Genomic DNA, 23,921 nt, shown 5'->3' on the forward strand with positions numbered 1-23,921 from the left:
GACAGCCTCTGGGCTGGATTCCCAAGCCAGGATTCCCATAGTGAGACAATTGACTTGGCATCACATTGACAACATATAAACAACAGTTTGTCAACAGGCCTCACATTAGTGACAGAACATTTTTTGGCAAAATAGAGGCATCCTTCTGGGCACCGTGGCAAAAACAGCTACTCGCTTTCATGTAGGAATCCTCTGTATGGAGTACCAAATTAATTAAAAGATTATAATTCTGACATTTGTTTAGAAAATATTTTTTATGGAAAAAATACAGCATAAGCAGAATTTCTACTGAAAAAATTGCCTCTAGCAATTTTTATTCATAGTCGCTATAGACCTATAAACTCTGGGTAACTGTTAGAAATTTGTATTTGTGTTGTGCTTTATTTTGATTTGATTTGATTATTTTCATAAGTTAAAATTAACACTAGGGAAGTCATTATTTGACCAAATTTGGGGAACATAAGTATTTTCCTATTGTGATGATCACAAAACTGTACTTTATTCTGCTTTCAAAGTTAGTTTACAGAAAATGAAAATGAGAAAGTAAAAGCAAAACTGCACATTTAACATAATTGATTCGAAATAAGTGTAAATAATGTGTTATAGCTGTCAAAGAATAAAGTGAACTGAGAATCATGGGAACCTGCAAATAAATGCTCAAAGTGAAACTAATTCTCCTAAATGTGTAAAGAATCAAAAAAATTCAAACTTGAATAAATAACTATTTCAGCACCCAAATCACTTAAGAAAAGTGAAAGTAGTTTGATCCAGTTGGGCATATGAACCCTGAGCATATATCTGTGACCAGAAATTCCTCAAGATAGACACAAAATAGACTCTGCTTAACCTTCTACACCTAGCTAAGTTCAACATTGTTTAGAGAATTTCGAAAATATTCACTACAGGTGCATGCTTGTGCTGCTTTAACCCAAAGGCAAAAAGTATTGGAAATTGATAGGGTCATTTAGGAAGATCATAAACATAAATATTAGTGAAGCTCGACCTACTAAACCTAAAACTCACTAAAAATTATTCAAAAAGCTATTTTAACATGCGGGCCCAGATTTTGTATGTGCTATTTGACCACATCAATATTTAAAATAATTTTTAAAATTCTAATAGATTATCATTTTCTTGAAGTCATTTTCCAGATAAATGACATCTCTGCCCTGTGAATGTACATTCTAGGTCCCTTAGTTTGATATTCTGTTATATAATCCTTTTTCCACAGTTCTGTGTGCCTAATCTATGCCAGTACTATGCTGAGTATAAAGGTGAGATACACTCTCGCCTCTCCAGGAACACATGGTCTGTAAGAGAATATCAGCACATTGACTGACAGTTACAGAAGTGTCCAGAAAATGATTAACTACCCCACACTTATGTTTGTGATTAGCCTGACAAAGTGTGGAGGGAGTCACTGAAGGCCAGGTCATTGTATCAGAAAGGCCAGAAGTAAAACAAAATGCTCTATGTTGGTACTTGCAAAGAGTAAAAGGAGATGAGGATGGAAAGGAGGTAGGACCTGTGCATGATGATAGAGAGTTTGGACTTTATTCCAAAGTCTTTTGGATGCTTCCGGAGATTTTTGAAGAAAGGAATGATGCGAGTAGTGTTGCATGTTTGAAAGTTCATGGTTATGACAATATGGATGGGGCTATTTGAAAGGGAGGGAATTCTGGGACGGAGACCAGTTAGCAGACTTTCTCTGGAAGAAAACGTAGAGAAAGGCAAAGAACTAGTTCCCATCTAGTAAAATGAAAAATAAGCCAAAAGGTGATTTAATTGAACATGGAAAGTTGAGGGGGAAAATAAAGGCTTCTAACATCAGTAACCATATAGGTTATATATAGTACTATAATTTGAGATAGCATATGTAAGGAAAGAAAAGATTGTAATCAGTTCCGCTGTGGATATTTGATATTTAACAAATATTTATTGAGCATCTATTCTGTTCCAGGAACATTTAGGAGCTACTGATATCACAGTGATCAAAATAGACAAAAATATCTGCACTTATGAAGCTTAAATTTATAGTGGGAAGCAGAAAAAGAAGGTAAATATGTAAAATATTTGGAATGCCAAACATTGATAAATAAGATAAAATAGAAAAGGATATGAACTGTGGATCTTGAAATTTTAGATAATACGAGCAAGGAGAAACTTCACTGAATAAATGACTTTTGAGTAATGGCTTGGGTTGAAGCAATTGTCATCAATATTTATGAAAAGGAAGAAAATTACATGACATGAATGTTTATTTGCTGTTAAAAAAGAGAAATCAGTAAGAATAATAATTACTTTTAAAACTGCAAAAGATATAAATGAACAATACCTATTTTCAAGTATATTTTTCTTTATTTTATTTTCCATTCACTTATTCATTTAGCAAAACTGTACTGAAAGCCTACTATGTATACAACGTGAGGATCTGTGGGATATTTTCCATATTATTGCTTTTACTTTAAAATATTTGTATAATACAATATAAACTTCATGTATTTACCAATATAATTGCTATTTCTGATGTTTTCCATTCCTTAGTATAACCCAAGTTCCATCTAGTATCATTTTCATTCTGCTGGAAAGAATTCCTGAATTATTATTATTATTATTATTTTTTTGGTCCTTTGACCACCTTTACTCATTTCAACCCCTGCCTCTGGCAACAACCTAACTTTTCTTTTAATGAGAAACTGCCCGTGATACATTCTTTTAGCTTTCATATTCTGAAAAAATATTTTGCTGCAGTTTTTGAAATATTTTTATTGGGCATAAAATTCTAAGTTGAAACTTAAAGTGAGTTTCTTATATACAGCATATGGTTGGGTAATGCTTTTTTGTTTGTTTGTTTTATTGTTTCCCATTGTGACAATCTCTTCTCTTTTGATTGGAGTTAATTTAATGTAATTATTGATAGGGTGTGGTTTAAATCTACCATTATTTTGTTTTTTCCTATTTGTTCTCCCTTTTTCTCTGTTTTCCTTTTGCTTCCTGTGAGTTACATGAATTTTTCAGAACTGAATTTTGATTTATCTATGTCATTTTTTAGTGTAGTCCTTTGTATAACTCTTTAGTGTTTTTGCTTTGAGAGGTAATTTACTATAAAATTTTGCTCTGTATAGTTTTTCAGTAGTTACCCTAATATTATAATACATATTCATAATTTATCACAGTCTGTTGGTGTTACCATTTTATCAATTTGAGTGACGGTTAGAAATACCGTGACTCTTTATGTCCTTTCCCTCTCCTTTTATAATTGTTTTACTATTTCCTCTACATACATTTAGAACCACATTGCTATTATAATTTTGCTGCAAAAGCCATTTATTAACAAAAAAACCTAAAAAGAAGAAGAAGGAGAAGGAGAAGGAGAAGGAGAAGGAGAAGGAGAAGAAGGAGAAAATATTTACCCATATTTCTACTCTTCCTTCCTGATGCTACAGGATTTCTTCTTTCTGTTTGGAGCACTATGTTTAATTATTCCTATGGTAGATCTGCTGGTAACAAATGCTCCTTTTTCTTCATCTGAGAATGTTTTGTTTCCCTCCTGTATCTGGAAGCATGTTTTCACTGAGTATAGGTTCTGGATTGACACTTTTTTCTTTCAGTATTTGAAAACTATTGTGCCTCTTTCCCCTGATGTCAATAGTTTCTGATGATAAATCCACTGTTATTTATCTGCTTTTAGGTAAGGTGTCTTTTTTCTCTGACTACATTCAACATTTTTTGTCCTTTAGTTTTAGAAGTTTGATTATGATATGTCCCGGTGTGGCTTTCTTTGCATATATCTTAACTGAGATTCACTCAGCTTCTTGAATCTGATGGTTGGTGACTTTTCCCAAATTTTGGAAATTTTCAGCTGTTATTTTTTAACTATTTTTTCAGTCCTATCTTTTTTCTCTTCTCCTTTGGGACTCAAATCACATACATTTTAGATATATTATGAGGGACCCATCTCACAATTTCCCGAGGCTCTATTTTTTTGTCTAATTTCTCTCTGTTGTTCAGTTTGGGTAATTTCTATGGTTCTATGTCAAGTTCATTGTGCTTCCCGTTCTGCTGCTGGGTCCCTTAAGCTTTCATGTCTCAGTTCTAAAATTTCAGTATTTTTCATATCTTCTCTTTCTTTACTGAGACTTTTTAATTTTTTCAAGTGTTTCAAGCATGTTTGTAATTACTTATTGTTTTAATATGGCTGCTTTAAAATTTTTGTCAGACAATTCCAACATCTTTTGGTGTTGGCTTCTGTTGGCTGTCATTACTTATTCAATTTGAATTGTTCCTTGTTCTTCATTATGATAAGTGATTTTCAGTTAAAATGAGGATCTTTTGTGTATTATGAAACATTGAATGGTATTTAAATTTTATTTTTAGTATCCCTCTGATACTGCTCCAGTGGAAGGAGTAAGTGGATATCCCAGTTCCCCACTAGGTTTCCACAGTTAGACACTGGTTGAGAGGGGTAGTTTGCCTTATTATTGCCCCCACATGGCTTCCACTGATACTATGTGATGGTGACTTTGTGACTGCTGGGTGTTGGTGAAAGTCTCCAGTCTCCAACAGACTTCCTTGGACACCATCTTACTGAGCAAGGTAAAGGAGTCTCCTATTACTCCTGGGTGGAGGTAGAAGTACAAACTTCCCATGTGGTCTCTACTAACTACACAGAAAAAAAGTGCTCCCTACTGCTAGGCAGAGGATGAAAGTCTTCCCTCTCCACTCAGCCTTGCTTGACACCACGTGGAGAGGAAAAGTGTTGGGGACCCTCATTACAGCCTGGTTACAGTATAAGTCTTGGTTCTGAATTTGACCCTGACTGCCAGGAGTGCAGCCATTGTCTTCTTTGATGTTTACCTGGAATATAGCAGTTATTATCTAAAACTTTTCTGTCTTAGTAGGCTGCCCCTTTTCTGACATTTTGACTTGAGTGATCAGCTTTCTCTTGGGGCCTTTCTCCTTCTCCTTCTTTTGTCTTCATCTGTTAGCATTTCCAGGTTGCCAACTTCTCCAGGACCCTGTCTGGAATAAATGCAGCAAACAGGAAAGCCAGGGACCTCACCACCATATTGTTCTTTGGGTTACAATTTCTCTGGGTTCATGTGTTTCCTTTTCACGGCAGCCAAACTCTGTGCTTTGTGTCAGTGATTGATCTTTCATAGGAGTTTCCTGTCCTTTTCCAATGAATGCAAATTTCTGCTTGGTGTCAATAAAGCATCTTGGATTCAAACCAGTTTCTAATCTCTGTCCTGGGAGTAGAGATTCTTTGCTTCTGCCCCTTTTCCAGAAGTACTGGATTTTTGTCTGTGTCTTAGGAAGGTGTGTACTTATTACCCTCCACCTCCTCAAAGATAGTGCACTTTGCTTCTTCTCCCTTCCCAGAAATAATGGAATTTTGCCTGATAACTGGTGACAAGAGTGCTTGCTGCACTTCTCCCAACTTAAAGCATTTACTATGTGCTAGAGAGAGGTTGGAAAGATGTATGGCTTTGGGCCTGTGGCCCAGTATCAGCTGACCATTTCCTGTATGCTTATGCCATTGGGCAGAATTTCCAGTTTCCTGTTCTACCTCCAGTGTTTCTTTGGAACACCCATTGGAAACCTTTAGAGAAGAACTTTTGAGTTAGTAGGAAATCCCATTGTGTCTGTGGCTCCTAGCTATTCTAAACTGGCTTGTTATTTTTCAGTAAGCCTTACGAAATCATTAGCATTTTAGTTGCTTTCTTCTTATCAACTTGAAAAATGACCACCTATTTCTCCTGTACTCTGCAAACTATGAAGCAGTTTATATGTTCTAGTTTTCCTTGGAAAATCTGATCACTATTTGGAACTCAGTTTAATTGGTTGTCTTGCAACCTCAGTTCTCTGATGGGCTAAGGAAAAGTGATTTTGGACATTATCTGTTTTTCTTTCTTTTTCAATTCTAGGGTGGGAATGAAATTATTTTGCAACTTTCTATATACTAATCGTAAGTGAAACCACAAAGGTCTTTGCATGCCAGCTTTCTAAAGACAATGTGTGGATTTTAATAAGAACTGGATCCAAATTACAAAAGAACCATATATACCTTATTATAATTACTGTATGCATATATGCAAATACAATAAATAATCTTAAGGCACAAATGTAATATAACAAAGACATTAATTACCAATGTCCCCTACACAGATTATTAGTTTAATAATAGTGTTTAGGATTGTGCTCTTTTATGGTTGGACTCCAGAGACATTTGCATCTATTGCCCATGTGGGACTATAATATGTCCACAATGGTTAGTTCCTTCTCACAGATGGTATTTTAAATGTTGAAAGTTCTCGGTCCCTTCTAACAATTCCACATATTACTTAGTCTCACAATGGTCAAATAATAAACAATAATTTTACTTGCATATCTAATTGTTACCATATAAAACATTCTAAAACTCTAAAAGATATCATTCTCTGTCAATTTTTTCTTCAAAATTACCACTGCTTAAGATCCTCATGCTCTTTATAGCAGCTGCAACAAGAGAATTGAGGTCTTTTTTCCTTCAGATTTTAACTATGTTTTAGGCTGAGACAATTTTATTCCCATGACTCAAAAGTCCTTTTCTCTACAGATGTTTACTGTGCCTTAATAATTCTATGTATCTCTTGCGTTATATAGTTTGTTATGGTTTTCTTTTATAGATGTTTTTGACTATTGACATATGCAGTACAAACAAAACAAAACAAAACAAAACACTGCTTTTCTACTACATGTCCTACAGATCAATGATTATTTGCTTTAAAGGATCTCCAGATTGAGAAACAGAAATAAAATAACTACTCTACACTATACAATATGATGATTATGATCTTAAGGCAGCGCTATCCCATAGAATTTGTAGTGATGATGAAAATATTTCATCTGTGCCGTGCAGTGCTGCAGTAACTAGTCATATGTGGACACTGAGCATTGAAATGTGATTGACACTACTGAGAAAATGACTTTTCAAACTTTATTTTACTTTAAATTTAATTTAAATAGCTACACGTAGCTAGTGGCTACTACATTGAACAGCACAGTTATAAAGTAAATAAACACATTGGAGGAGATTACTATCCAGAGATTAGTACTACAATGAGTTTTGAATAGCGACTCTATTTAGCCAGACGTACTTAGGGAAGGGACTTAAAAGTCTAGAGAAAGAATAGAAAGTTACAGAGGTGTGAGGGAGCATGCCAAGTTTGGAAAACTGAGTTTTTCCAATATGGATCTGCTAGTAATATATCAGATGTGAAGGCACAGTGGGAGGTTGAAAGAAATGAAGGGGATGAAGGGCTTTTCCTGTCATACAGGCAAATTTAGATTTCATTCTGTTAGCATGAGAGGCTAATAAAGAATTTAAAAGAACGCTGATATATTTGATAGGCATATTAAGAAGACTATCTTTTGAAATCAGATAGACCTAGTTAAAATTAAGTAAGGACTAGAATAATTGTATTATATAATAAATAAAATGATTTAAGGAGATTAAAGGAATGTCCATGCAATATTTATACATCCATGGAATACTTAAAAGAACCAATCAAATAACTGACCACACACACACACACACACACACACACACACTCACACACACACACACACACACACACACACACAAACTAAATCCAAATCAAATGTAGAAATATTAAAGCTTACAGAAATATTAAAGACTACCTGCCATAAATATTCTGACTATAAATGTATTTAAAAATTTAGCAAAAACGGTTTTTAAAAAGTGTTTCATAACATGCCATTAAAAATGTAAACTTATCATATTGAAAACATATGAATACCTCACTTATCATATTGAAAACATATGAATACCTCAGTTGAGCCCTGAATACTTTTTTCTACCTAATATTTTTAAACTCATTTACTTTGACCTTGTGGTCACAAATGTATAGACTGATACTGTGGCAGCTGTAATTGTAAGATTCTTTAGGTAATTACAATAAATAAAGCAATTATTCATGCTACATTAACAACAACAACAACAAAAATAAAACTAAGTACTGTTTACTGTCCATTTCAAAGTCTCCATTTAAATAAAAATAATATTTAATAAATTTCCATCATGCTCTGAAAATAATTCTATTCTTATTTGAGTTTTAATTTGGGTTTAGATTTTAATATCTCTCAAATTCTTTTTTGTATTCCTCTGATTGCCTAAACAGATGCTTAAATCATAGTTACATAATTAACCCACTTACTTTCCTTTTTTTTGATTCTTTCTTATTAATAATTCCTCTGTACAGCTTATGGTTTCTACTAAATCTATTCATTGGCAGGGTGCATAGGATAATCATAGTCTTTGAAAAATGGAGCAACTGTTTTACATTACAAAATAACAAAAATAATTTGATTGATTTTCAGTAGTCAGGTTTTCAAAATACTTCAAAGCCATATTATATGCTTTTAATCAATTCAGTGAAAGGTTAATATTTTGAAATATAAATGCTCCATATATTTCAACTATTATTTTGAATAATAGATACTCATTTCAAACAAAATGCATTTCAAATTTGTAGCATGTGGTAAGTACATTGTGTGCTTTTTAAAGAAATATATTTAGAATTTAGAGTACAGAAACATTTTTAAAATAAAATACTAAACAAACTGAGAAATACACATAAATGTACAAATCAAATAGTCAATTATTTTAAGTAGGTTAATAATTAAAATGGAATACTCCATAATAGTTTTCATGCATGCATTCAAGTATACTAAACTGGCTCTCTCATGACATTATTTTAGAGCAGTATTACTTAGCAGGTGAATACATTTGATAATTAAAGACCTAAAAGCAGTCACTATAAAATAATTTCATGGTATTGTCTCTGGAGAGAGCATTATGTGCAAGTCTGGCTTGTTTACTATGTTCATTCATTCTCAAATACATTTGTTGTACACCCATGATACCTGAAAAGAGACTGGCCAAAAGAATGGTGTTTCAGTGAGTAGCCAGTAGACAGGAATAAACAGGTGAACAAAGCATGCTTCAGGCCCTCAAAGTACAAAGTATTATTATTAATACTTACTGGTGATGAAATAAAGGGGTGGTAAGTGCAAATGTGGTAAATAAAGAATGCAGCCCAAACTGACTTGTTAAATGCATTTCTTACAATATCATCAGAGTAGTTAACTTTTCATAGCAGAGATTTTATAACTTTCTATTAAATTTTTACTATTTCTTTGCTGTGCATTACACTTAAAAAATAGATATTTCTAATTTCCCACAGTAAATAACTTTTATTAAAACAATTCTAATACCTATCTTCACATATCAACTAATAATTCTACTATTATTATTGGCTTCATTTGCCTGAAATTCCATTTTAAATATCAAATAATGATCCCTTTACTTAAAACAAAACAAAACAAAACCAAACCAAAAATAAACCAAAGAACTGAAGGGATAAGAATCAAGCAATAATTGATCTTAAGGAAAATTAAAGAGAGTGATTTCAATTATGTAATCTGACATTAGTTATTCAAAATATTTTTTAAAAGAGAGCTTAATTCTTCTGATGGACAACCATCTACTACAATCAAAACTATCTTTATAACCAGTAGAGAGTTTGTAAGACAGTAAACATTTATTGAGCACATATGTTGGCAGAGTACTCCAGTGTTAACATATTTGTTGACTGATCCCTTTATTATATGTTCACAAGTAGTTTTAAAATAACTAGAAAAATTAAAACCTGTTTTTGAAACACTATAAAAGCTATTTTAGAAAGAAGTATACATTTTATACATGACATAGAAATTGCTTTCCAAGAAGAATTTTGCAGTCTGTGTAGACAATGTCAGTCTTACTCTGAGAAGGTTGGTGAGTTCTTGTGGCTAAGAACTTTTCAAGTGAGATTTTCCAGTGATAATATGTTTTCCATACTGTAAATAGTGAGTGAAAATAGACACAGATTTTTCTGAGAGGTAATTTTACATTTTGCCACATATTTGTCACAACATTCCACCTTAAAATAATATTTCTGATTTCTTACCTTAACTGACCCATTAATAGTCTTCCTCCCAATTTCATGCTTCAGTGTGATCACTAACAAAACAGTCTACATTTCCTAGCTGGGAGATAATAACATTTCTGAATGACCTAAAATCCTTTGGAATCGTACCCTACCTGATTTTCAAGGGTGTTTAATCCATTTGTATGCTCCAAATTTTCTATTTGAATTTGCATCAGGTCATGTAGTATCAGTTTCTTCAGTGTCACCTGATGTAGCAATAACTTTATATAATGTGACACTGTGTAATGCACAGTTTTAAAAGCCCCTTTTCTTCTACAAGAGCGGCATCTATCAAATGCTGCATTTGTCCTACACCACTGACCTACTTAATGGGTGTGAGCACTAAATAAAAAATACCTAGCGAGTTTTGCCTATCTCAGTATAATGCCTACATACTGATCTTCCTAAATACCTGTACCATTTTATTCTATGAATGTATTTTTATTATATATAATTAAGTAGAAGGTAATACATCAAAACAATAAAAAATAAATTACTAAAGTTTTTTTCTCCCCTCTCACCTATGGGAATTGTCAGTTTGGAATGTAAGAAAGCAATATTACTATCATTGAATTTCATTTGTACACTCACTTGAGCAGTTGAATACTGGAGTGGGAAAATTATTCCTGCCTGGAATTTGGTCGGCAAAAGATAGTGAATTCCGTCTTTAAGGCCATACTTCTATATTATTTTCTAGATTAGGGATTGGCAAAGAATGGTTCATGGACGAAATCTGGCCCTCATTCTGGTTTTGCAAGTAAAAGTTTATTGGAACACAGCCACAACATTTTCTTTTTCATATTGTCTATGGTTCCTTTTGGCTGCAAAGGCAGAACTCAGTAGTTGTCACAAAGACTTTATGCCCCAGCATGTCTCTTCCCGCCCATCCTGCCACCCATTTATTCTCTGGCCCTTTACAGAAAATGTTTGCCAACCTCTGTTCTAGATTATTTATGAATTGTGACTTGTTCATTATATGTTGTTAAAACAGACACTATCAATAGAATCATTTGCCAAAATTTAAAAAAGTAAATAAATATGTTGAAACACTGAAACAAGTTTCCATGTAAGCACTAGGAAACAGTCATAGTTCATAGCAGGAGGAGTTTTTGTTTCTTATTTAGTATAACGTCCCATTGCTTCTTATGAGGAAAGCAAGCATTTGGAAAGAACAATCCACCTACTTCTAAGGAAAGTTAGTAAGGCAATTGGGATAGAAGAAACATGCCCTGAGTAATGAGACATGTGTGCTTCTAGTCTAATAAAGAAAGTCTTCAAAAAACAAAACAAAAAATCTTAAAGAGGAGTAAGTTTGACTGTTAGAAAACGATCAAAGACTATGTCTTACACACTGAACTACACACTGTAGTTCCCAAAGATGACTCCCCGATTCAACAAACTGATAGGCTACTCTGCGTTGGACCCTATAACAGAGTCTAGAATTGACTTTATATTGCTATAGCAACATCTTTATGCTCTCTTCCCTAACTACATTGGGTGGGAAATCTCCAGCTTCTTTCTGTCAAAAGAGCATCTCTGAAAAGAGTTATAGACTATGACATGACATTGGGCTAGGTGATAGATGGAAAATCGGTAGAAGGCAGCGAATAAATTTAAGAGCAGCCTACAGTGAGGATTACATATACAACCCACCAATGGATGATGATGAATAGATCCCATGGAATGGACCTTAACCAGCGGAAGTCCAGTGTGTTAAAAGGAAGTAGATACCAACATCTAGAACTGTGTATGGTTTGATGTGGAAACGCACTTTTCTTTCGTTGTTTTCTGATGATGTCTAAATGCCTTTATTTAACATTTCTGTTAGAGAAAGAATATGCTCTATAAGCATCAGTATTTGCTCTCCTGGGAGAAACACTCAGACACAGCTATTAAAGATCTCTAACCATGGCTAACTAGCACCCAATTACAAAAGCCACTTCTAGGTGACACTGGCCAGCTAGTAGAAGGGTGATTGTGACCAATTTGATTATTTTCTGTCTCTTTAAAAAAAACTAAAGTAACCTAGGTGTTCATTTATAGATAGATGAATGGATAAAGAAGATACACACACACATATATAATGGAATATTACTCAGTGATAAAAAAGAATGAAATCCTGCCATTTGTGATAACATGGATAGACGTAGAGAGTATTATGTTAAGTGAAATAAGTCAGACAGAGGAAGACAAATGCTGCATGATTTCACTTGTATGTGGAATCTTTAAAAAAAAATAGAACAAAACAAATGAACAAGTATAACAAAACAAAAACAGACTCAACAGAGAACAAACTGATGGTGGCTAGAGGGGAGGGGGCAGAGGAATGGATGAAAAAAATAAAGGGGAATATAATCAATGATAGTGTGATAACCTGGCACAGAGACAGATGGTTACTACTTAGCTTGGTGATCACATTGTAACCTATGTAAATGTCAAATCACTATGTTCTACATCTGAAACTAATACAATATTGTATACCAATTACATTTTAATAGAAACATATTGTCTTTAAAGAAAACACGCCCTCACAAGAACGTTAGCCAAATCCCCACTTCTATCCATCCCTAACCTTAACAGGCTGAGAGCAGCTATCTTGCTTTCACCTTTTTTGACTACAAACAATTTGCTGAAGATTTTGCCAACTTGCCTGATCCTGCCTGTCCATCCAGGAAACGCCATGCGCTTGAGTGCTGCTTCAAGCTGTTCAGAATCTCCTGGAAACACACAGCTTCCATCGCCTGAAGACTCACCTTTGTGCCTCTGCTAATCTAATTAGGATTCTTGAATTCTGTGTTTTATATCCTCAAAGGAAGCTGGCCTCCACGAGGACTCAGTTGTTGGTTAGGGCTTATCCTCTGGTTTTTTGTTTTGTTTTGTTTTGTTTCCTTTTCTGCAATTACCAATCTATCAACCACTAAGGTTCTGGAAAGATATTTTACTAAACATGTTAGGGTGATGACATTGCATGGAAAAATCCCCTTTTTCGCAGATAATAACCAATTTATCCTGAATGAGCCTTCAAAATAAACTGAATGTCTTGAAATTGTTTTGGAAATTGGAAATATGATTGATGTCTCTCCTCCTTTCTTAGCTTATATTGTACTTAAATTTTGTATGTGTTTTTCCTTGTATCACTTTGTCCTTTTCTGTTTGTTGTGTTTTGTTTTGACCCCTATATTGGTGGGTTTGGGTGTTTCCATTATAGCCATACCAAATGCCTTGGCATAAAATTCACTGGGCTTCACTTATAGTTGCCTGCTTGTATCTTTCCCACTCCTGAGGTTTCTTTCCACTCCCTGAGGCTCTCCAGCTTCATTAGGATTTAGTTATCTCCATTAGAAACTTCCATTGATGCCAGAACCAATAATCAGCCAGGACATGCTGATAACATGGAGTTGGGAACAGGCATCAGTAAGTACTTGACTATCACCTCTGTTACCAACCTAAGACACACTTGGGGTTCTGCCTCTGGCTCACTCTTTCCCTTGAAACACTTTCAGTTTTGTTCTGATGACAATATATGTAATCCACTGTCAATAATATACTTTGTTAGGAGATTAATCAGTTGTTTAAATTGAAATAGAAACTGAAATGCTCACACACTTTCAGAAATTGTTACTTGAGTGTACACAGTTACCTAATGCATTCTGTGATTTTTCATTGTTGAATTAACAAGGCCTGGGGAAAACTTCAGTCATTAAATTTGACTTTGCGTCTGGGACCTTTCAGGACACTACAGAGTCTCAACCTAGATTTGAAGTCAACAAGGAACAGTTTATGCATTAAATTCCCTTTATGTCCTGCTATCCGTTCTATTACTTTAATATGGCTACGGGACTAGGTACGCAACAAAAGTGTTATGTACGTTCATACAATCTTGAGACCAATTTCTTTGTGTACTTTCATCGAATTTAAATGACACACTTAAAAAGAGTGTCTTTTGGGTATCCTACCAGATGTATATAAGGCATTATATCAAAAACAAATAATTAAAGAGTCTATTCAGCGGTGTTCTTCAAGTGTATTCTACTTACATAATATGAAACTGAAAAAGCTCTCAGAAAACTCAGTTGTTTCTGCAGGAAACATCCAGAATTTTAAACCCTCTAAAAGTAGCTTTCTGGAGTAGTAGCTCTCATGGGTAACCTAATCAGTCCTTTTATCTTAAATGCTAGATAACTAGACCTCTGGAATCAGACAGCCTCGGAGACTGCACGCGTTTGTGTGCATGCATTTCCCAGAAACAAAGTTTTTCCTTTTTTAAAAGTGTTTGATTATGAAAGTCTATCAATCCCATCTAACCTTTGTAAAGCCTGTATAATTCATATTGATACTTTTGATCAAAACGGCAAAACGGCAGAATAAAGTGGAGTTGTACTACTAACTACACTCGGTGCTTCAGGGATTTCCCGGGAGTTAGACTGGAGACCGGTAAAAACACTAAAGGAACAAGAGGATTGCTGCCTTCCTTCTGAGGAAGACAATGAAGAGTGCTAGACCTTCTCCCAGTTAGTAGGCACCACAATCCAGACTCCACAGAACATATCTGGTGATGGTTTTGGACTATGTGGGCTTATACATACTGTCGGCAGCAGTCAAGAAAAGACTGTTTTTTCAAGATTACATTTAGTGTGGGCAAAAGAACATGAATGGAGTCACTCACAATCATGCCACAACATGCCCTAGCAGTCTTTAGATAATGAGGTTGCCAACTCTATGAGGTACTTATCAGGGAATCACTTAGGCCTAAAGGAAACTTGAGTCATAATTGTGATTGTTACCAACTATTGACTTGGGATAATGTTCTATTCCTAAATAACATTGATGAAAATGATTAAGTATTTTTAACAAAAATATAATTTAAATTGAAATTATTTTTTAAATGTTAATGACATTGAAATGAGCTTTTTAAAACTATATTTTGCAGTATCTCTACTGTCTGCCAGTAAGATATTTATAAATGAGATAATGCATTTGAAACCATCTTTTAAACTGAAAAGCATTTTAAAGCTATGAGAGTCTTTTAGTCACTTTAAAAAAAAATATTAGACTTCCCATCATACTATGGCTTGGCCTACTGTATATTTACTGGTATGTTTAATGTATTTGATGAGCCCAACATATGACCTAATTGATAGAGTGATTGTGCTATCATGTTGGATTCTTAAAATGGATTACGGGTGAAGGGGGGAGGTGCTTTATTGCATCAGTCATACTCCTGGCCAGAAGCTGGTGGCCCAACAGAATAATTGACAAAAGTTTAAGGAAGGTTATGAACAAGTTTAATGAAACTAGCTATAGGAGATAATGTACTCTCTGGCTAATAGTGGGGAGTTGTTGGCACCCCAGGTCTGAAGGGCAAGGGGAGGAAGCAGGTATTAGACCTAAGGGAGAGAGTTACAGAGAGCTTTGGCAGAGAAATGTATCTACTGTCATGTTTGAAAGGATTTCATGAGAGTAAAGCCAATCTCCCTCGTCTTCTACCCTCCAATCTTTTGCCTGTATTACTATCTGTTACACCCACTCTTAAGCCAGAGAGCAGGAATTAATGAAGTTCATAAATGTCAGCTTCTAGAAGCACTGAGCAGGGTGGATATGGCAGGGGAAAGTAAAGAATATAAAAAACATAGAGAGAACTAAATTCAGAATTAAACGAATTTGTGAAATAAATTTTCTCTGTTAAATATGAAAGTGTGTTTAAAAAATGAACTTCATTGACATGGATGAGGTTCCCCCACTTATTCAGCAAAACTTGTATGAACACCTACTACACACTCTGCTTTGTGCTAGGAACTGAGTAAACTAATTTGATGTGATTCCTCTTCTCACGAATTTTATCATTTCATCTGAAACATACATGTTAAAAATCAACTATTACAACTGTGTGCTATTGAGGAGGAAATCAAAGAGATGACAAAGGAACAGAGTAGGCTTCTAGTAGGAAATACAATATAAGGCAAGTGTCAAGGGAACATAGGAATTAGACAAGTGGACAATGGGCAAGTGGAAGAAGTGACTGCACAGTTAAAGCAAGTAGAACATGAAAAGATACAGCACTTGGATTCAGGAAACTGGAACTTTTCAGCTTTGCTGGAAGGAAGGAAAAACATAGGGCCGACAAGGTTGGCCTGGATCATTGAGGGTACTTTATTTGATAGGTTAACAGTTGTGTTTTATCCTGAAATGAATGAGGAGCCATTTTAAGCTAAGGAAGAATCTTAAGCAAAGGGAAAACCTGACAGATTTGTGTTTGAGAAATATAATTATGGCAAGTATATGGAAGATACCAGGGAAGGGTGAGACACTGACGAGCAATGAAGAGAGTACTACAAAATCCAGGACAAAAGTGCCAAGGGCTTTGTACTAATCCAAGTTCTCCAGAGAAACAGAACCAGTAGAATATAATCTGCAGTTGACAAGCTGGAGACCCAGACGAGTCCAAAGGCCAGTAGACTGGAGACTCAGGAGGAGCCAATGTTTCAGTTTGAGTCCAAAGGCAGGAAAAAACTGGAATTAGTTTAAAGGCAGTCAGGGAGGAGAAACTACCTCTTACTACTGGGAGGATTGATCTTTTTGTTCTAGTCAGGCCTTCAACTGACTGGATGGGGCCCACCCACATCAGGGATAGAAATCTGCTTTATTCAGCCTACTGATCCAATTGTTAATCTCCTCCAGAAACACCCTTACAGACAAACCCAGAATAAAGTTTGACCAAAAGTCCAGGCCCTTCTTTGTCCAGTCAAAGTAACATACAAAACTGACCATCACAGTCTTGAAATCAGAAACAATGACAATAGTGGAAAGAGTATGTGTAATAGAAATTGGAAATCAAATTCTATTTGACCTCTATAGCTCTCTGAGATGAGGGTCAAGCCTGATGCCCAAACACCTATCTTGCATGCCTGAGTAAAATTTGATGTCATTAACCACACATGAGTTACATCCGAGGAAGAGTAAATACAGCAGGAGTTCAGGTTTGGAAAGGTTGAGCTAGCACCTGTGAAGGCAAACCAGTACACGAGAGAGAAGTTTGCACTGCAATAAAAATGGGTTATATGGTCATTACCAACATTCAGATTTACAACTTTCATATAAGTAATTATTACTGTAGCCAAATTATAACCACTTAACACGGGCTTTTTTCACATGATCAAATATAAGAAAATTTAGAGCATTAAGGTGATCTACATTTCCCTTTGAAAAAGAATAAGTAAAATAAAAGGTCCATTTACACTATATATGTAGATTCATTATATCTTCAAGACTAATATGTTGGCATAGAAGAATTTTAGTTCCATATTTTTATTTAATATTTTTATTAGATGTTATGATTTTCTAGTTTTCTGTATCTTTTCAATTTTCTATATATATTTTGAAACAATAGTATTAACATTGTTTACTTTGAAAATAATTAATTCAGGTAAATAGCTGTTCAATAAAGGGTTAGAAATAATCCTTTCATTAAATTGCCTTTGCTCTAAACTTTTTTCTGCATAGATAGCATTTTCATAACTCTGGACTTTGGTACATATAAAATTAACGTATTTTTTAACATATCAAATATGTATTTATTAATGACAATCAAAAATTACCTAGTTAATTGTATGTAGAATTCTATGAGAATTTATGCTGTGTGATTGTATCAAAAAATGTATATGTTCAATGTCATTTACAAAAATATCATTTTCAATATCTGTTGCTTATTCTACACTTAATTTTAAAACATAATGTAACTGTAAGTCTCTACAGCTGCCATCAATTTGTCCTCATTCTTCAACTTCCACTCAAGTTCATCTCCTCTGAGGAGTCTGTTCTGGTTCCTATAGAAGTTGCCAAACATTCTTGTTTCCAAACTTCTCTAGAAGGTGAACCATACAAGAAATTTATCAACTTCACTTATAGTTCCTTGTGTTTGTTTCAATTTTAACCCTGAAAGCAGATGGTAATCTCTTTGAGATAAGGGGCCCATCTCCCACTTTAAGGGTCATAGTCCCTAGCAACCACGTTAATTACACATTTTTTGTCTTTTCTATGTTGGTAGATCTATTTATCCTGAGGTCTACATAGGAAAGACTGAAAGCAAGGAAATAAGATAATATTCCATATAAATTATTGCCAGATAACTTAAAAATGGAGCAGCAAGTTAAACTTATTGGACACCTCACAATTTTATATGAGAAAATAAATAATCTTGGTCAACATCTCAGATCTTAGATTAGCATAATATGTGGCAAAATTTTGAGGAGAATCATGACTTTTAACTTTGGATTATGATTGAAATGCATGTTGTTACTATCAATGTGGAAATCATTTAAAAATATAAATTGTATAAATGAAGTCAATTTCCTTATTGTTGAAAAGTTAAAAAAAATTATTCTCAGTAAAAAAATAATAAGCCCTCTAACCACACCAAATTTGTTCCTATTAAAAAACAATGAATGAGTTTATGTACAACTAATAAACCTATTTTTTCATTCTTTTACTTCCTTTGTAGCTTTTGTAGGATATTTCTGTGCTTACATATTTCCATAGATACTCATTTCTAAACATAAAGCATCTGCGTTCTCCTAAATTCATTACAAAGTAAAGTTCTATAAATTGAATTCCACTTTTTGGTTCTCTTCAGTAGGAAAACAACAAAAACAAAAAATCTGCTTGAAAGGATTTAAAGTTAAGAATTAATCCAGGTCCAGTAAACCAAGGTTACTGCTTCCTGGTGTGTAAACAGCTTCAGCTTTACCAGATTGATACTTTACATCCATAGATATGAATGTCAATCAATGATTTAAATCTCTCTGTGGAACACATCTAAATTCCACTGAAATTTAAGAAAGATAATTTATTTCTCATGTGTTGATATTTTAAAACACAATCTTTCATTTAAAAAATAGGTATTTTACCTTAATTCTTCTAGAATATTCTGGAATTCTGTCTCAGATAAAATTTTAGGGTAAAACACACTTTTATTATTTTTTCATATACAAACTGATTTATTGTTGTTTATTAAAATATTTTACAGAAAGATTATTTTCAAATAGGTTACATAATGCAGTGTAAAATTTAAATACAAATATCTAGATAGAGTTAGGTACCCTATTCCATTTCCACAGTCTCCATTTGTTATTAATCATTAATTCATCTAACTAACCCTTGCTAACTTGCCAAAGTTCAGCAGAAAAAAAAATCAAGCTCACCTTAACTGGAAAGACCCCATTTATCTTTCCAATATTTCCTGCTTTCTTTCCCCCTCCTTACCTACAACAATGATAGAGAGAGAAAAAAAAATCATATCACAGTGTGAAGCTGCTGGTGTGTATAAAAAACCCTTAACAGTCATTTTCCCATCAGTAGTTTCCCTGCTGGCCAGCTTCTAAATCTCCCTACTCCCCTTCTCTTCAGGTAGCTGACTGTTAGATGCTTACTGATTAATTTGCATCAAATGTTCTCCTAGCAACCAAGCTAGGATTGGATTAGGTAAAAGACTTTTCTGTTAAAGAAGCTTAGAATTTCTAAACACCATAAACAGAAACTAACAGTGTTTAAGCAGCTGTAATGTGATTCCCTTAGATGTTTAAAATAAATTTCAGCCAATTGCCTTTAATTGTTGCTTTTACTTAGGAAAATTAGCCATTTTTCCATTTAAAAATTTGCATTTTTGGACACACCCATTTATAACACAGTTATCTTGACAGTAGAGGAATATATATTATTTTAATAAATCCACAAAAAATTCATGTCATTTTGTAATTGTTAGTACATGACGTAGAAAATAAATAGCTCTTGTTCTAATGGCCAGTTTAGTTATATGAAGAACACAGTAAATTTTCTTATAAAATATTGTAATTAATTTTCATGTTCTCAACAAAATAATATGAAATCCAAAAGTTTCAATTATGATATGCTTTACTGGAAAGTTAATGTACATATATTCCTTTACTTCTCAAATACTGTTACTGTGTCATCAATTATGTGTAAATCCCAATAATAATCTTTAATATTAAAGTATTATTTGATGGAAAGAGCAGACATAAGAGAAAAATATAACATATATAATAAATCATCTCTAATAACATTAAACAACCTGGCCAATAGTACACGAATTATCTTAGCAGGTTTTTGAAAAAGAGGAGAAAATATTTTATTATGACCCGTTAAGATCCTAATTTAGTGGAGAACAATACCAGAGAAGAAAGTAAGATTTTTAGTAATATCAATAATAGTTATTAGGTTATTAAGATTAAAAGTGATAATCTTGAGGCAGTGAAACATTTTATGATTTAAAAAAAATAATATTAAAAATATAAACCTGTAGTTTAATCATTTGATAAAGATAATAGAATATTTTCCCTGAGGTAAGAATAAAGCAGCAAATCTTTCATAAGAAAATATATTATCAATTCAGTTATGATGACTATTACACCTAGAATATTGGAAGAGTGCGATTTCTGCAATTTATCTTTTTTACTAATAGTTTATTGTTTTCTATGTAGATACTTCTTAAACTTTACAAGTGCTTTTAAGATATCTGAATTGTAAACACCACCTACTTATTTCAAGACTTTTTAGTTTGGTAGAATATTAAGAATCTAATTCAAACTTTAGAAATTTCAGCTGCAGATACTGTAACTTTCAAGCATCTTGATAGATCATAGCAAAGCAAAGGTATTATTTACTTTAAGGTTGTAGAGAAAGAGGAACTCATATCTATTCCAGGTACACTGCAAGGCTTTTTGATAGAATACCTCACATAATCTTCTCCAAAACAGTTGAGACAGATATTATTATCCCCAAATTATAAATGCTGTGTGAGATTTAGAAATGGTAAATAGCTTGCCACAGATCATAGAGTAAGGCAAAGCTCAGCTGAAACTCATGACTGTGGGGCCCCCAATCTGACACATTTTCACTACATCCATCTGCCTCCTATAATTATGAAGGTGAAATGATTCTTCACCTTTCAAGTACCTGGCACTTTGTGGATGCTCAAGTTTCTCAAACTATTCACCCTAACCTGGCCAGGACTTTAAAATAACTATTTTCTTCTCTCTGATGGCTTATCAAAACTTTTCAGATAGCAGTGACAAAAGACTAAAGTAAACTACACAAATATATGCATGAGGAAAAATCAGCGTTAAGTGGTTACCTTCAGGCAGAAAATAAAATGGAATTTGAGGGGTGATTGATTGTGTGTGTGTGTGTATGTGTGTGTATATAAGAGATTATTCCTTGATAATTCACACACACACACACACACACACACACACACACACACACACGAATGATTTTCTTCTCCATTTTTGCATAGTCTTGTGTAGGAAACTCTTTGCTATCGTGTTTCCCTGAAAATAAGACCTAGCCGGACAATCAGCTCTAATGTATCTTTTGGAATAAAAATTAATATAAGACCCGGTCTTATTTTACTATAAGACCGGGTCTTATATAACATTATAATATAATATAATATAATATAATATAATATAATATAATATAATATAATATAATGTAATATAATATAATCTGGGTCTTATATTAATTTTTGCTTCAAAAGAAGCATTAGAGCTGATTGTCTGGCTAGGTGTTATTTTCAGGGAAACAGGGTAATGAGATTTGAAGGACACGTGTCTTTGATATCCATGCACTAGCCTATCAAAGGGTCCCAGATAAGCCTTTGGGTTAAGCCATTGGTCCTTGTTAAAACCATGGTTATATTTATAAGGAAAGAGAAAATGTAGAAAAATAATAACCTGTCGTTATACTACTGGGTTTTGATCCCCCGTTGAATAGCACTGAACAAGAGATTTACACAGAAGATTTTGGAAAATTTATTATTACAAACACACATGTTCAATGATGTCACCCACATTTTGAAGAGTACATCATTAAAAAATATGAGCTAAGTGTCTACTTTCAAAACATTGGTGAAAAATAATGGCTAAAAGCGCTACAAGAGGATGCAGCCCCGAAGAATGAAATGGTTTTTATATAAGCTTCGCTATCAATAATGAAAGGCAAAATTGAGAGCTAATGCTTTTTCTCCATATGATGCCCTAACTTAAGGTGGAAGAGCAAAATTACACTTAGAGGGAATAGGAAATGGAGAAAAACAACAAATACTAAATTAATTCTGGAAAATATGCTGTAATATCAAGAACTTGAGAATGCTTAAGAATTTGAGAGAGAAAAATAAGCAGAGTGTTGTTTTCATTGTTTATTTATGAACATGCAAAGGGGGGGGGGAGTCCCTCTGCAGTGGCCAGAAGATGTAGGACACCAGTACGCTATAAAACATATTATTTTTGAAAACAAGACATCCTTGCTACCGTCCTCAACTCATCAGCACAACTGTATTTCAGTTTTGTAAGAAAGTGTATAAAATTTAAGCAAATAAGAAAGGCTACAGAATGTCAAGCAAAGTATATTTTGCAAGACATTAAAATGTTTTTGCATTAATTTTTTTTTTCTTATACACTCTAACACTGTGTCTGTACCCAGTGCAGCTGTTATCTAAGGATGACATTGGCTGGTAAAATAGCCCCGACTGGGTTTCCACAGAAGCCACTCTCACTGAATGGTTTTCTCAGACACAAGGAACTGCAGAACTATTTGATCCAGCTTAATGCAGGTCTCTACTCCAACACCCACCTCACCCTCATTTCTCTCCTCGAACTCCTGTGTCATTCTCAGTTCTTCACTACAATTGTTGTCACCATCCCTGGTCCCTTTAGCCCATATTAGTAGTTCATCTGTAATCTAAACTTGTGACTCTTCTTTGAATCTCGCTGTATCTATGGTCATAACAACTTGAGCAAACTCATAAGAACCATCACACCCCAGGCCGAGAAATAGCTCTGTCTGAAATAATAAATTCCAAAATCCTATTATCTGATTGTAATTCTGCACTCTTCTTACTTTTCCTCTGCATCATTTCAGCTCCACCTCATTTCTGGTTCCACACTACCACCCTTTTCTTCCAGTACATTAGCTCCCTTTTGGATTCACTATTCTCTACAACTAGCTGAGACCTCAAGATACTCCAGCCCAACCACTCCTACCCCTCCCAACCAGACCCTGAATCCAAGGAATTCAACATAATACTTTTGCTGTTTCCATACCTGATTTGTGCGTGCGGGGTGCATTGCTTTTACAAATGTATTCCCTAACTTCAGCCCAGCCCAGGTGGCTTTGGTCTGCCTTTATCGGTCAGTAGTCAGCTGTTTCCTGTTGTTCAGAGTGTCCATTCAAAATACTCACTGTCTTCCTTAAAAGCTTTCCCTAATGATGTGCCAGCATATTTTCAATCAACAGCTCTTTGAAAAACAAACAAAAATGCCTTGATTTGTAGCATTTGCTGATTTTCAAACTGCAAATATTCCCACTGTGGCCCATATCAAAGTACCAATGTGACACCAAGGAACATAGCGTAGGGAAGTAATGTGTAGTCAGCAGCAGACCTTTTATGGTATTTCCACCAGATACAACATTGTATCTGTTCTCAGGAGCAACGGATTAAAATAACCTCAAGAGCATAAATAATAAAAGGTAGTAAAATAATTAGGAAGTGATGAATGCTTACTATTTATTACCTTTGTTTTAATAGAATTTACCTGTAAATTTATGTAATTTACATTGTAATAATGGCCAAGTTTAACAACTGACTCATAAAATTCCTAAAAAACTTAGCAATTAGTTCTTACTAGCCTCTGCTAGCTAGTGCCAGCACGTCCTCGCTTCACCCACTGCAAACTTTCATTCCTCTTTGCCCATGAGCCTGCCTCAGACTTTATTAAGAAAACACACTGGACGTGATGTCCTTAATTTTTTGCCCTTATAGCTACAAATTTCTTTGCAGTTTTACTCACTCTGCCCTCATTTACAGCTGCCTGA

This window comes from Rhinolophus hipposideros, assembly GCF_964194185.1.
Source record: "Rhinolophus hipposideros genome assembly, chromosome: 3".
NCBI classification, from domain to species: Eukaryota; Metazoa; Chordata; class Mammalia; order Chiroptera; family Rhinolophidae; genus Rhinolophus; species Rhinolophus hipposideros.